This window comes from Lepidochelys kempii, chromosome 7 (assembly GCF_965140285.1).
Source record: "Lepidochelys kempii isolate rLepKem1 chromosome 7, rLepKem1.hap1, whole genome shotgun sequence".
Classification (NCBI taxonomy): Eukaryota; Metazoa; Chordata; order Testudines; family Cheloniidae; genus Lepidochelys; species Lepidochelys kempii.
Window position 1 is genome coordinate 111,945,379 of NC_136386.1, and position 14,182 is coordinate 111,959,560.

The following is a 14,182-nucleotide window of genomic DNA, read 5'->3' on the forward strand; positions in this document are numbered from 1 at the left end:
ACAACAAAATATGGCTCCTGCCCCAAAGAGCTTACAATGTAAAACAAACGGCAACAAATGGATACTGACAGCAGGAGGAGGAGTACATGGAAACAAATGAGGCAGTACTGGTCAGCATGATAGGCTATGGTCTCAATATACCAGCATGAGTATGCAAGAAACCAAATGAGTAAGAGTCAAGTTGTTTGTAGGTCAACTGCCACCCAAAGAATTGCATCCATAGCTTTGACTCAGATTTGACCAACATAATCAGGTTCAGAGTTTGAGAAAATAACATGAACTTATATAGCTATTTACAATTTAATGCTACCTTCCCAACTTGAAACAAATGATTGAAGTGGGTCTGCTACACTGAGCTTGAGATCACTCAACTGATTTGCATTTGCAATTCAACTGCAGATACAAAAAGGCAGGCGCAAATTGCACCTGCAAATAGACAGCTAGTCTTTAGGCAATTTGATCTGAACTCTATGCCGGAAACCAACAGAAATTCTGTTCTATGTACAGAAAAAAAGAACTATTTTCCAATCATAATGGATGTAGAAAATACAGTTAACAATGTGGTATTGACCAAATTAAATCTAAATTGACATTTTCCTTTACAGAGTATCCCTGATAAAAACCTCATGTATGAAATGTTGCTACTCATTTCAATATCTATGTTTAATGTGAATTTAAGATAAGCCTTTCATACCATTTACAAATATATACGTTAGCCATTATAATATCATTCGTTTCAGTCACTCATCATTACTCCTTAAATGCAAAGTAAGAGTTCAACAACTCCACTGACAGCAGTGATAAATTAGAAGAAACCAAATGAGTAAAAGGTACTATGTCTGGCCATCACAGAACTGGGGAGATTGTAAAAATAACAGAAACCTTTAATTAACTCAGGAAATTAAAAGGTGACTTTAATAAAGCAGCCTTAATAACAAGCCACACTCAAATGAACTCACGAACACGTTAATCAAGAACAAGAAGTAATTTCAGGTGTATAAATGATTAGGTGCTTATACCCAGCTACAATTAAACAAAAGACAAATATGTTTGACACTGCTACCCAGATAAATGATGATTCTATGACATTAAGGACCATAAACAAAGCATAAACTACATGCTTCTAATTACTAAAGTTGGAAGCAGTGTTGGTTGCATAATGAACACTTGTTTTTATACAACAGGGAAATGAAAATTAAGAATCATTCTCCAACTCTTAACAGCATGCAAGATACTGTAGTATATTGAATCGAGCCCACAGGCTAGCATTTCAAGTTGATAATGCAAACTCTTATTTTGTTTTTTTCAAATGTGAAGTACATTACCTGTACTCTGAGCGATCTATTGCAGCCTATTATGTGACTCCATATGTAAGGCCTTAGTAAAAAGTTCTGCTTCTGACCAGTTACCTCAGATTGACATCTTTGTGTTTCCTCTTTGGGAAACAACACATTTGCTGTGCATGTGAAATAAATCAACTATCAAGAAGCTGAAGACAAGTTATTGTACATGTTCAATAGCTGTTTTTCCAGAAACAGTAGGGTGGTCTCTTCCCCCTCTCCCCAATATACCCAAACTACTAATGTATTTCATGAATATATGTCCTGAAATATTTCATTTTCAACAAAACAAAACAACACAAAACCACCTTTGAGTTACAGCAGTGCAAACAGGCACAAAAGCCTACAAAACAGCCATTTTAGTGGAAACCCTATTACCTGATGATAATTGGAATGAAAATATTTTACTTAAAAAAATATGCTCCCAGACTTCTACATCATTTTATGGATGAGTGCTGATGAGTACTGCTGAAACTAGAGCATTTAAAGCACAAACCCTTGCAGACAGTAGCCATACTAACATGAATAGGCTAAACTACAACTATAAGATACCTACATTTTCAATGTAATTCAGCTGTTCTCTCCCTTCAATTTTTCTGCCAATGTATGCAAATTGGGTATTTTTAAAATTGAGATTTCTACTCTTTATTTATAACGCGAATGACAACAAAAAATACGGCTGCATGGTTACTGAAGTTCTAGTTACCTTAAGCTCAAATATTTTAAGAAAAATGGTTTAGACAAGTTAAATACTTCTTCCAACAATTTTTAAGAAGCTAACTTTGGTGACCTGATCGAAAAATTAAAATGTGGATAATCAGTTCTTAGGAGTACAATTCTTTTTCCAGTACTAAACCAGATATTTTTGTTACAAGTTAAGAACGAAAGTCCTTCATCTAGCAATCAAGATTTCTTTTTCCTGGTGTATTGTAAATGCCCCAAATGAGGATAATATGAACTGTCTGCAGCATGACTACAAGCACAGACTGACTTAGACTTTTAAGTGTCTCAGATTTTTCAGTTCAGAATGACAGGTAATTCACTTTTCAAAACCCATCACAAAGCTTAGGAAACTCTAACGGTAATAAAGTGTTCCAGATGTTTCTCTCAGTGACAACAACACAAATGCACAGAGGTCTATGGGGTTTTACCAGAGTAACAAAGAATGTAATTTGGAACAATGCCTCCAAGTCTTATGTAAATATGATTAGGATAGAGATAAACAGTTCCCTAGAAATATAATACTAGTATGCTTATTTTTAATGAAATGATTTCCTTACTGTTATATTCTCACACTATATTTAGCACTTTAAATACGTATCTGCCTTTTTTCTACAAAATGTCCCATTTGAGTTAGGGAATTAAAGTGTAGTCAATTTATAAGCCATGTTTGTTAACTCATTCAAATGAATTTTGGCAATGTACAGTTGTACCACGTTTATTCTCAGCAGCCATACCCCCCCCCCCCAGTTTATTCATTTCCTAAAGGAAATTGCAAGTTAATAGAAAAAGCAGCACTGGAACTGCCTCACATCCTATAGTTATTAATTAAGCAAAGTCTGGTTCAGTAACTCTGGGTACTCACAATATAGTTAAACAAAGCCCAGTGCTTCTTGAAATGAAGTTTCAACTTCAATAGTCATTCTACAAAATTTATGCATTAAAATCTATATTCTTCTTTAAAGAAATTGCTCATAAGATCTTTGAGTAAAGAAGCTCAACTTCTGACCACTTCATAGTAAGGACTCACAAGTGGAATATTTAAGAAATCATAGAAGCATCAAGATAAGTTATTTGGCATTTCTTTGGAGTCTGCTAATCATGGCATTCTGCTATATTCTTATATATAGATTATTACCCTGTAGTCAATAAAGCAAGAAGTTGCACTAACTACTTTATTAATAATATATAATGGTTAGCAAACTTTAAAATGTACTAATGTAAAAAAATTTTAAATGTTTCTGATAGCTGTAGATCTTACAGGATAATTTATAGTTGTATTTGGTATAAAATGTTAAGATAGCAGGTAGCATGCTGGGAAAAATGCACATAATCTCAGGTTGTGACAAGTCCATTCCTGTATAGCGAACATTTTCTTAAAAGGTAGCAGGTTATCATTAAAGTGATTTTTAGAATCCATCGCAATAAAAGGTTCTGACAATCTGTCAAATGTGCCTGTAAATTCTGAGAGGAATTTAAAAATCTATACTTACTGCAAGTCTGAAAGTTGGAGATACATGATGTTATAAATGATAAGTAAATGAAAAATATGGTACATCATGTTCATAGGCCAAATACAAGTTACAAAGAATACATGAGGCCAACTTCCATACACATACTGTGTAAAAAATACAGTCCCCCATTCTGATAATCAACAGACAGGAGGAGCTAAGCTAACTGTGTTGTATGAAAAAAAAACAAAGAAGAGTTTTTTCCTTTCACTAGGTTTCGCAGAAGGTAAAAAGAAAACCACTTTTCAGAGTTTGATTGTCATTCACGTTCATGTAAGGAAGTAGTTTGTTTTTTTTTCACTAGGGAACCTTCATTTCGTGTAGTCTGAACAAAATGTACATAACACACCAGAAATGAGTTAGGAGGGATTATTCAAGGTCAAACAGTAAATTATGCTTACTTGCTAATGCTATGTTTTCAGAGACTAAATTTCATCATTGTAATCTCAGCGTCACTGTAGGGAGAGCTTGAAATGGGAGGAGGGAGGAGTTCCTTACACAGGTAAGAAGGAAATCCTAGTGAGGAATTTTGTTTCCCATAATATGAGAACAAGGGGTCACAAAATAATGGTAGGTAAATTTAAAACAAATACAAGGATATAATCCAGCCCCCACCCATTTTGCAGCCACAGATCTCCTTGGGCAGCAGTACAGGTATAATTCTGCTTTTCATAAGGAAGTGACGGTTCTGGTTCCTAGTCTTCAGTTGGAGTCAGTTTCCATGAAGGAAGCAGAATTCAGCCTCCAAACACCATTTTCAGGTAGTAGGACCTCCATCGTCCAATTTCTGCAATAACAAGGCAACTGAACTTTTGCATGCCAGTCCTCATGGCAGCAGGGCGAGTGATACCACACAAAATTGAAACAGCGACACTGAACATCAGTTTACAATAAGAAATTCTTAATAATTTTCAATGAGAAATAAAACTCACTGGAAATGGTAAAACATATAAACTAGGTGATGTCCACTGTGATTGTTTCCTTTCCCATTTTATTTCATGCAAAAACATTAGGCTAATTATTTAACATGGTTTCTGAAAGTGATAATTATGGAACTGAGGTAAGAAGACGATACTTTCCACAAAAATTAACATTAAAAGATTTTTCTTGCAGAACCACTAGGGAACTAAGTGGATGATGAGAAATGGTCCGCATTATTTTGTTTCTCTGGGTTTTTTTCAGACAGACATGAAAATGATTGTCTAAGATCAAATCTCAATGTCATTTATCAGGTCACACAAGGATATAATACAGCAGAAATTATGGGTTTTTAATTATTGTTTAAAAGGTGATCTAAAATATATATTAAAAATAGCAAATTATGCACTGAGCGCATCAAATAGAAGACTAGCAAAGCCATCAGCACTAATTAATCCAAACTTCCTTTTATTTCTCTTGGGCTCCTGGTCATTGCTCCCCTTGTTAACAGGATTTGTTCTTTTAAATTCTTTAGGTGCTATTGAAAATCTTCCCCTGAATCCACATTTCCCAACTTCTAATCTTGTGCCTCAAGGATGTCTTTTCTAATTACTTTGCGCTATTCTGGTAATCTCACATCAACTAAGGAACCTTGGAAGCAGCTTACTGAGAAAAGATTCTGTAAGGGCTGTATTTATAATACTGTATATTTTTCCAGTGGTTTGTTTTAACATCAGCAAGAAGAAAATGATGATGTTTAAAGGTTAAAAGCATTTGTCAGTGTAGCAAGTGTCTATATTACAGCAACATAGTTGTGCTGCTGTAGCACTTGTAGTGTGGACCTAATTTTGGATTGTAGACATATCCATAGAGACTATATCAATTCTTCCTTTGTCTGCTGTTTCCCTTAATGTGAAATACTCTGAAATCTGAATCTGAAATAAGAGTCCATTAAATTGAAACATAACACACCCCATTCCCACATCTCCATCTATGCCCACTTAGTCTTCCATCTCTTTGCTGAGACTACAAACAAGGGTCCCAGTTAGTGCCAATATGGTGCTGGTTCTATTAAATCACTACACTGGTTTATTTTATATATGACATTAAACTGCCCTCAAAGCAAAACAACTTTCATTCACTACTCACCTGGACTAGATCTGAATAGGTGATTTGGGGAGTGAAAGACATGTTCCATCAGCAGGCACCTTAGTAATCCAGTCTTCTAAAACTGGTTTTATTTATTTCTGATATATATTAAGTAAATTTGACAATGACTGTAGAACATTTGACAAAATTGGGAAGGTTTTACTTTTTTTTTTTTAACAAATGCTGTGAAATTCTGCAAAACTTTCTCTGTCTGCCCTCCCTCCCTCCAAACTATCCAAATATTTGTGAAGGAAAACCTAATGGTTTACATCAGCTTCACAAGTGGCAGTCAGAAAGGGGAAAAGTACATAACACATTCTCTTTGGGATGAAATAAAATATGTTGCTTATTTATGCATTGTTTCCAAAATAGGAACCATGTAGGGGAAATTATCTAGTTAGATTAGATTAATTAGACATACAGCCCATGAATCTCAATGACACAGTATATAGGTATATGCTCAGCTCTTCTGATTTATGTATTTTTAATTTAGGAGGTATTTTATTGCAATGCAGTGCTTATAAAAAAGGAAGGATGAAAATAATAGCCAGAGACAAGCATAGAATTGGCAAAGAATTTGTTTCAGAGTAGCAGCCGTGTTAGTCTGTATCCGCAAAAAGAAAAGGAGGACTTGTGGCACCTTAGACACTAACAAATTTATTTGAGCATAAGCTTTACAAAGAACTCTTAGTGCACATAAACTTAACCCTGAATTGGTATAGTTTTGAGCTTTTCCTGAGCACACATTAGTTTTTACATAGAAGGCAAACTATGGTGTTTTTGTAGCAATAAGACAAACTGTAATTAAGATTTGATGGAGATAAAATGTCTTGCAGTTGCATGCAACTGTTTTCAGCCCAGGACTAAAGAAGTGAAAAGATAATGCTTAAATCAGGTTTAGCAAGACTTAACAAAGTGGAAGAATATATAGCTGAAGAGTGTGGTTCTGGGAAGTTAGGTTGGTAGTGAGAGCAGGAGGGGGACAGCAGTACACACATGAAGCTCAGATATCACAATGTGGGTGTGGCAAAATATCTAGCTACATGATAGGGACAGGGGAGTAGTGACGGAGCAGAGTTGGAAAGGTATGGGGGAGCAAGGACTATTAGGGGAGATATAAAGACATAGAAGGAAACTAAGTGAGGTACTCAGAAGAAGGGGGAGTTACAGTGGACAGAGCTGTGCAGGAGGTAGGTCAAGGGGGGATCTGACTGGTAGCTGTGCTGGCTGGGTAGGATAAGCTGCACCAGAATGCTAGGTAGTGGGGGAAGAAGATGGGACAACATGCTGCCAGCTAACCTGAAGAAGCTGTGTGCAAGCCACTGCAGTGGTTGGGATAAGGGAAAAGAGGGTCTGTTGAGAGACAGAGAACCAGGGGAAGCAGCATGGAAGGCAGCTGAGAATAGGATGAGTACAAAATCAAAAGGAGGAGGGATAGCTCAGTGGTTTTAGCATTGGCTTGCTAAACCCAGGGTTGTGAGTTCAATCCATAAGGGGGCCATTTGGGATCTGGGACAAAAATTGGGGATTGGTCCTGCTTTGAGCAGGGGGTTGGACTAGATGACCTCCTGAGGTCCCTTCCAATCCTGGTATTCTATGAAAGGGTTCAAGTCCTTCAGCAGTGATTCAAACCCTTGATATTAGAGCATCTGTGATGTGCCAGCAATACCACTTCCTGCCATAATCTCCAGCTGAAAAGTGATTTTTAGAGGATGATAGAATTGGTTCATGAGTGAGGCAAAGCAGAGGATCCCATCTAGAGCAGCCTAAGAGTCAAGGTCAGACAAAGCAAGCAATTGGCCATACTTAGATGCTGGGGACCGAGTGCAAAAAGGGAGGAGGAGGATGCAGCACCGATTTCCCAGCCCTGATATAAAAGGAAAAGCTATGAACTGTAGGATACACAAAATATCCCAGGCCGCATTCATTTTACTGATTGTTACCATGCTAACAAATGCTATTACTTTACTGAAATGTTACTGCTTCCTGCAAGGTCACTTGTAAAAACTATGAATGCAGTCCAAGTAAGACTGCAGTCGCTGATGATGTTTTAGTGGCTGGTTCATTTAGTTCTTTTTTTTTTTTTTTAAACAACAGTTTTTAGACCAGTGTCATTGCAATAAAGTCTATCCTTCAGACAAAATAATGCACCATTTAAAAATATTAACATAAATTTCACTGTAAGATGATTAAGACCAAAGTAGTTCTATACAAATTAATTTAGGTAAGTACAGCAGATAAATAAATCAGCACACTTCTACTCTCAGAAAGCACTTCAAGCAATTTCAAGTCATTAAAAATACTTTTAGCGCCAACATTTTGGCTCGTAGTATAGTCCTAATGGCCATGACAGTATGTTCTACTACTGCCTATATTGCTTTTATTACATACCCTGATCTATTTGATGATCATGTCAGGATAACAGAGAACTACCAAAAAAAACCCCTAAAATAATGAATTATATTTTGGACAAGTCTAATAAAAGTGTTAATCAAAAATACAATAAATGTCAGAAGCTCCCATAAATCGTACATTTTATACATTCCTCTTGCGAAACATTTACCTGTTGGAGGAACAGCTCTAAAAGGGCAAAGAGAAAGATACGGAAAAGGGAAGTTTCAGAGGAGCAGCCGTGTTAGTCTGTATCCACAAAAAGAAAAGGAGGACCTGTGGCACCTTAGAGACTAACCAATTTATTTGAGCATCAGCTTTTGTGAGCTACAGCTCACTTCATCGGATGCATTCAGTGGAAAATACAGTGAGGAGATTTATATACACAGAGAACATGAAACAATGGGTGTTACCATACACACTGTAACAAGAGAGATCAGGTAATGTGAACTTTTATGTAGAGACTGTCCAGTTTGGCCAATATACATGGCAGAGGGGCATTGCTGGCACATGATGGCATATATCACATTGGTAGATGGGCAGGTGAATGATCCTCTGATAGTGTGGCTGATGTGATTAGGCCCTATGATGGTATCCCCTGAATAGATATGTGGACACAGTTGGCAATGGGCTTTGTTGCAAGGATAGGTTCCTGGGTTAGTGGTTCTGTTGTGTGGTGTGTGGTTGCTGGTGAGTATTTGCTTCAGGTTGGGGGGCTGTCTGTAAGTCTTTACGTAAAAGAATAAATGGACACAAATCAGAAGTCAAGAATTACAACATTCAAAAACCAGTCAGAGAACACTTCAATGTCTTTGGTCAGTGGGGGAGATTTAGGTTGGATATTAGGAAAAACTTTTTCACTAGGAGGGTGGTAAAACACTGGAATGCATTACCTAGGGAGGTGGTGGAATCCCCTTCCTTAGAAGTTTTTAAAGTCAGGCTTGACAAAGCCCTGGATGGGATGATTTAGTTGGGGATTGGTCCTGCTCTGGGCAGGGGGTTGGACTAGATGACCTCCAGAGGTCCCTTCCAACTCTGATATTCTATGATTCTATGATTCCAGACCTAAAAGTGGCAATTCTTCAACAAAAAAACTTCAAAAACAGACTCCAACGAGAGACTGCTGAATTGAAATTAATTTGCAAACTGGATACACTTAACTTAGGCATGAATAAAGACTGTGAGTGGATGGGTCATTACACAAAGTAAAACTATTTCCCCATGTTTATTCACCCCCCCCCCCCGCACTGTTCCTCAGACGTTCTTGTCAACTGCTGGAAATGACCCACCTTGATTATCACTACAAAAGTTTCCCCTCCCCCGCCCCGCTGGTAATAGCTCACCTTACCTGATCACTCTCCTTACAGTGTGTATGGTAACACCCATTGTTTCATGTTCTCTGTGTATATAAATCTCCCCACTGTATTTCCACTGCATGCATCCGATGAGGTGAACTGTAGCTCACAAAAGCTTATGCTCAAATAAATTTGTTAGTCTTTAAGGTGCCACAAGTACTCCTTTTCTTTTTGCGGATACAGACTAACATGGCTGCTACTCTGAAACCTGTCATTATGCAAGGCACTGAATTTAGCCGTACGGAGTGGAAATCTATCAACTTCATGAAAAAACTCGTACAGATACAGACAGACATTATCTTCCTTTCCAAATGCAAACAGATGGACATCGTACCAAAAGGACCGAAGGTAAAAAATCCATTACAATCTACATACCACATAGACTATGCTGACAGCTTGTGCTACATACTCTCAAAGAAACTGTGGAACCACCTGATCAACATCCTACACAGCAAACTGGGAAAGATTAAGAATGAGCTCTCAAAACTAGATACTCTCATAAAAAACCAACCTTCCACACAAACTTCCTCGTGGCTGGACTTTACAAAAACTAGACAAACCATTTACAACACACACTTTGCTTCTCTACAAAAGAAAAAGGACACTAAACTATCTAAACTACTACATGCCACAAGGGGCCACAACAGTGGTTCCCTTAACCCACCCAGCAATATTGTTCATCTATCCAACTATACTCTTAGCCCAGCAGAAGAATCTGTCCTATCTCGGGACCTCTCCTTCTGTCCCTCCACTCCCACAAACATGATACAGTTCTGTGGTGACCTAGAATCCTATTTTCGACGTCTCCAACTCAAAGAATATTTCCAACACTCCTCTGAACAACATACTAACCCACAGAGACCCTCCTACCAAGACTACAAAAAGAAGGATTCTGGGTGGACGACTCCTGAAGGTCAAAACAACAGACTGGACTTCTACATAGAGTGCTTCCTCTGACGTGCATGGGCTGAAATTGTGGAAAAGCAGCATCACTTGCCCCATAACCTCAGCTGTGCAGAACATAATGCCATCCACAGCCTCAGAAACAACTCTGACATCATAATCAAAAAGGATGACAAAGGAGGTGCTATCGTCATCATGACTAGGTCGGAATATGAACAAGAGGCTGCTAGGCAGCTCTCCAACACCACTTTCTACAAGCCATGACCCTCTGATCCCACTGAGGGTTACCAAAAGAAACTACAGCATTTGCTCAAGAAACTCCCTGAAAAAGCACAAGAACAAATCCGTACAGACACACCCCTGGAGCCCCGACCAGGGCTTTTCTATCTGCTACCCAAGATCCATAATCCTGGAAATCCTGGACGCCCCATCATCTCAGGCATTGGCACCCTGATAGCAGGATTGTCTGGCTATGTAGACGCCCTCCTCAGGCCCTACGCTACCAGCACTCCCAGCTACCTTCGAGACACCACTGACTTCCTGAGGAAACTACAATCCATCGGTGATCTTTCTGAAAACACCATCCTAGCCACTATGGATGCAGAAGCCCTCTACACCAACATTCCACACAAAGATGGTCTATAAGCCGTCAGGAACAGTATCCCCGATAATGTCACGGCAAACCTGGTGGCTAAACTTTGTGACTTTGTCCTCACCCATAACTATTTTACATTTGGGGACAATGTATACCTTCAAATCAGCGGCACTGCTATGGGTACCCACATGGCCCCCACAGTATGCCAACATTTTTATGGCTGACTTAGAACAACGCTTCCTCAGCTCTCGTCCCCTAATACCCCTACTCTACTTGTGCTACACTGATGACATCTTCATCATCTGGACCCATGGAAAAGAAGCCCTTGAGGAATTCCACCATGATTTCAACAATTTCCATCCCACCATCAACCTCAGCGTGGACCAGTCCACACAAGAGATCAACTTCCTGGACACTACAGTGCTAATAAGCGATGGTCACATAAACACCACCCTACACCGGAAACCTACTGACCGCTATACTTACCTACATGCCTCCAGCTTTCATCAAGACCACACCACACGATCCATTGTCTACAGCCAAGCTCTATGATACAACCGCATTTGCTCCAACCCCTCAGACAGAGACAAACACCTACAAGATCTCTATCAAGTGTTCTTACAACTACAATAACCACCTACTGAAGTGAAGAAACAGATTGACAGAGCCAGAAGAGTACCCAGAAGTTACCTACTACAGGACAGGCCCAACAAAGAAAATAACAGAACACCACTAGCCATCACCTTCAGCCCCCAACTAAAACCTCTCCAAAACATCATCAAGGATCTACAACCTATCCTGAAGGACTACCCATCACTCTCACAGATCTTGGAAACAGGCCAGTCCTTGCTTACAGACAGCCCCCCCAACCTGAAGCAAATACTCACCAGCAACCACACACCACACAACAGAACCACTAACCCAGGAACCTATCCTTGCAACAAAGCCCGTTGCAAACTGTGACCACATATCTATTCAGGGGACACCATCATAGGGCCTAATCACATCAGCCACACTATCAGAGGCTCATTCACCTGCTCATCTATCAATGTGATATATGCCATCATGTGCCAGCAAAGCCCCTCTACAATATACATTGGCCAAACTGGACAGTCTCTACGTAAAAGAATAAATGGACACAAATCGGACGTCAAGAATTATAACATTCAAAAACCAGTCTGAGAACACTTCAGTCTCTTTGGTCACTCGATTACAGATCTAAAATTAGCAATTCTTCAACAAAAAAGCTTCAAAAACAAACTCCAGCGAGAGACTTCTGAATTGGAATTAATTTGCAAACTGGATACAATTAACTTAAGCTTGAATAAAGACTGGGAGTGGATGGGTCATTACACAAAGTAAAACTATTTCCCCATTTTTATTCCCACCCCCACTGTTCCTCAGATGTTCTTGTCAACTGCTGGAAATGGCCCACCTTGATTATCACTACAAAAGGCTTTCTCCCCTCACCCCCCGGCTCTCCTGCTGGTAATAGCTCACCTTACCTGATCACTCTCCTTACAGTGTGTATGGTAACACCCATGGTTTCATGTTCTCTGTGTATATAAATCTCCCCACGGTATTTTCCACTGAATGCATCCGATAAAGTGAGCTGTAGCTCACGAAACCTTATGCTCAAATAAATTTGTTAGTCTCTAAGGTGCCACAAGTACTCCTTTTCTTTTTACAGAAAAGGGACAAAAGCTCTTTTCATGCATTTTAAAAGGCCTTTCCAATTTATTTATTCAATTTCACGTACTGATTTATGAACTAGCTTTATACTCCTATGGCTTAATTTTTGACATCAACAAACATCTCATATGGATGAATGTCATTAAGTTTGATTTCTGGTCAGATTATAAACCAACTCCCATAAGGCAAGATACAGTCAATTATTTTCCCCTTATGTTGCTATCATGAAATATTACTGTTTTTTCATATACTCCTTGCAGAATAAGAATCTCTCACCAACACAGTGAATTTCAGGTGTCTGATCCTGAGACAACAAATTTAATAAAGTGCAGAGTACAACTTCAAATGTATCTGATTTATAATGATTTTTTACTATGTTTTGATTTCACTAAAGTTACCCAGACTACAAATGACTTGCCCCTCTCTCTCTGTCGACACTATAAATCCACTTTGATAAAAATCCTTGCAGGCAAATGGCGGGAATATAACTACACAAAACACTCTAGATTTGCTAGTAAGGATACACTTTGCATTTTTATAAGGTTCAAGGAATATTATACTAGTAGATGAAATTACAAAGCTGTCAGTTATGTACTGGATCCCCATAGTGATGTTGGTATGATGCTATGAAATCTCAGGAACTCTTTGTCGGGTTTCCAAAGCTATGCAGATGCTTTTCAAGCCTGTGGTGAAGATACTCACTAGTTTGCCTCACTTTCAGCTGACAGCACTGAATGCTAATAAATAAGACTCCGTTTCTGGAAGGACATCACATCACTGTAAGATAGGGCTTTATACCAAAAATCCCATAAAGCTGCCATACAGGGCTGCTGTGAATAGTGGTGCAACAGCTACTCACTCTCAGTCAGAATATACATTGTGCTGATAATTTTTGACAATTTACATACAGTAGGCTGGCCTGGCATTGACTGGACCTTGAAAAACAACATTAACTGCCAACTAACCAGGATATGCATAGTGTCAAAGGTGGTGCTGCTCCACAGCACCCTCTACAGGACCAAGAGAGGTGCTGCAGGGCACTCTGCCTTAAGCTACAAGTTGTGTGGCCACCGGCTCGGAGCAGGGCAGCCCATACGGTAAGCTCAGCATCAGTCAACAGTTAACTAAGTTAACTAAGGATAACAAAGTTAACTAAGGATAACTAAACAGTTAACTAAGGATAACAAAGCTCCGAATTTGTCTGTCTGTGCCTTTAAACTAAAACAAACCAAACACCCTCCAAAGGCAAGTACTTAGTTGCTGTGCTTGAGGGCTCTGGGCTAACACTGAGGAGCTCCTCCTTCTCCATCCCAGTTTCATTGCCCTGGAGAAGAAGCATGCGAGCCCTCTTAACAGGCTGGATAGCTCCCTATTGGTCAGCATCTCCTCCTGGCCCTTCTAGGTCTCTGGAAGACTATCTTGTTGGTAGCATGGTCTGAGAGGGTTTTCCTTGAGGAGGGGGCTGTCAAGGAATGACGCCTCCAGAAAGGGGCAGAGAAAGTCTGATAACCCCACCATGCATGGGCTCTTCTCTCTCTCCCATGGTGCATACTTGATACTTCTCTTATCCTCATGGAGATAAGGAGCAACAAATACCATTTCTTTGGC

At 39.2% G+C, this 14,182-nt stretch overlaps 1 protein-coding gene across 5 annotated transcripts in view; it reads right to left on the reverse strand.

Moving 5' to 3' along the window:
- The window catches only part of ATRNL1 (attractin like 1), a 1,086,620-nt gene that overhangs the window by 119,210 nt on the left and 953,228 nt on the right, over nucleotides 1-14,182 (reverse strand). The gene's annotated exons all lie outside the window — the stretch shown is intronic.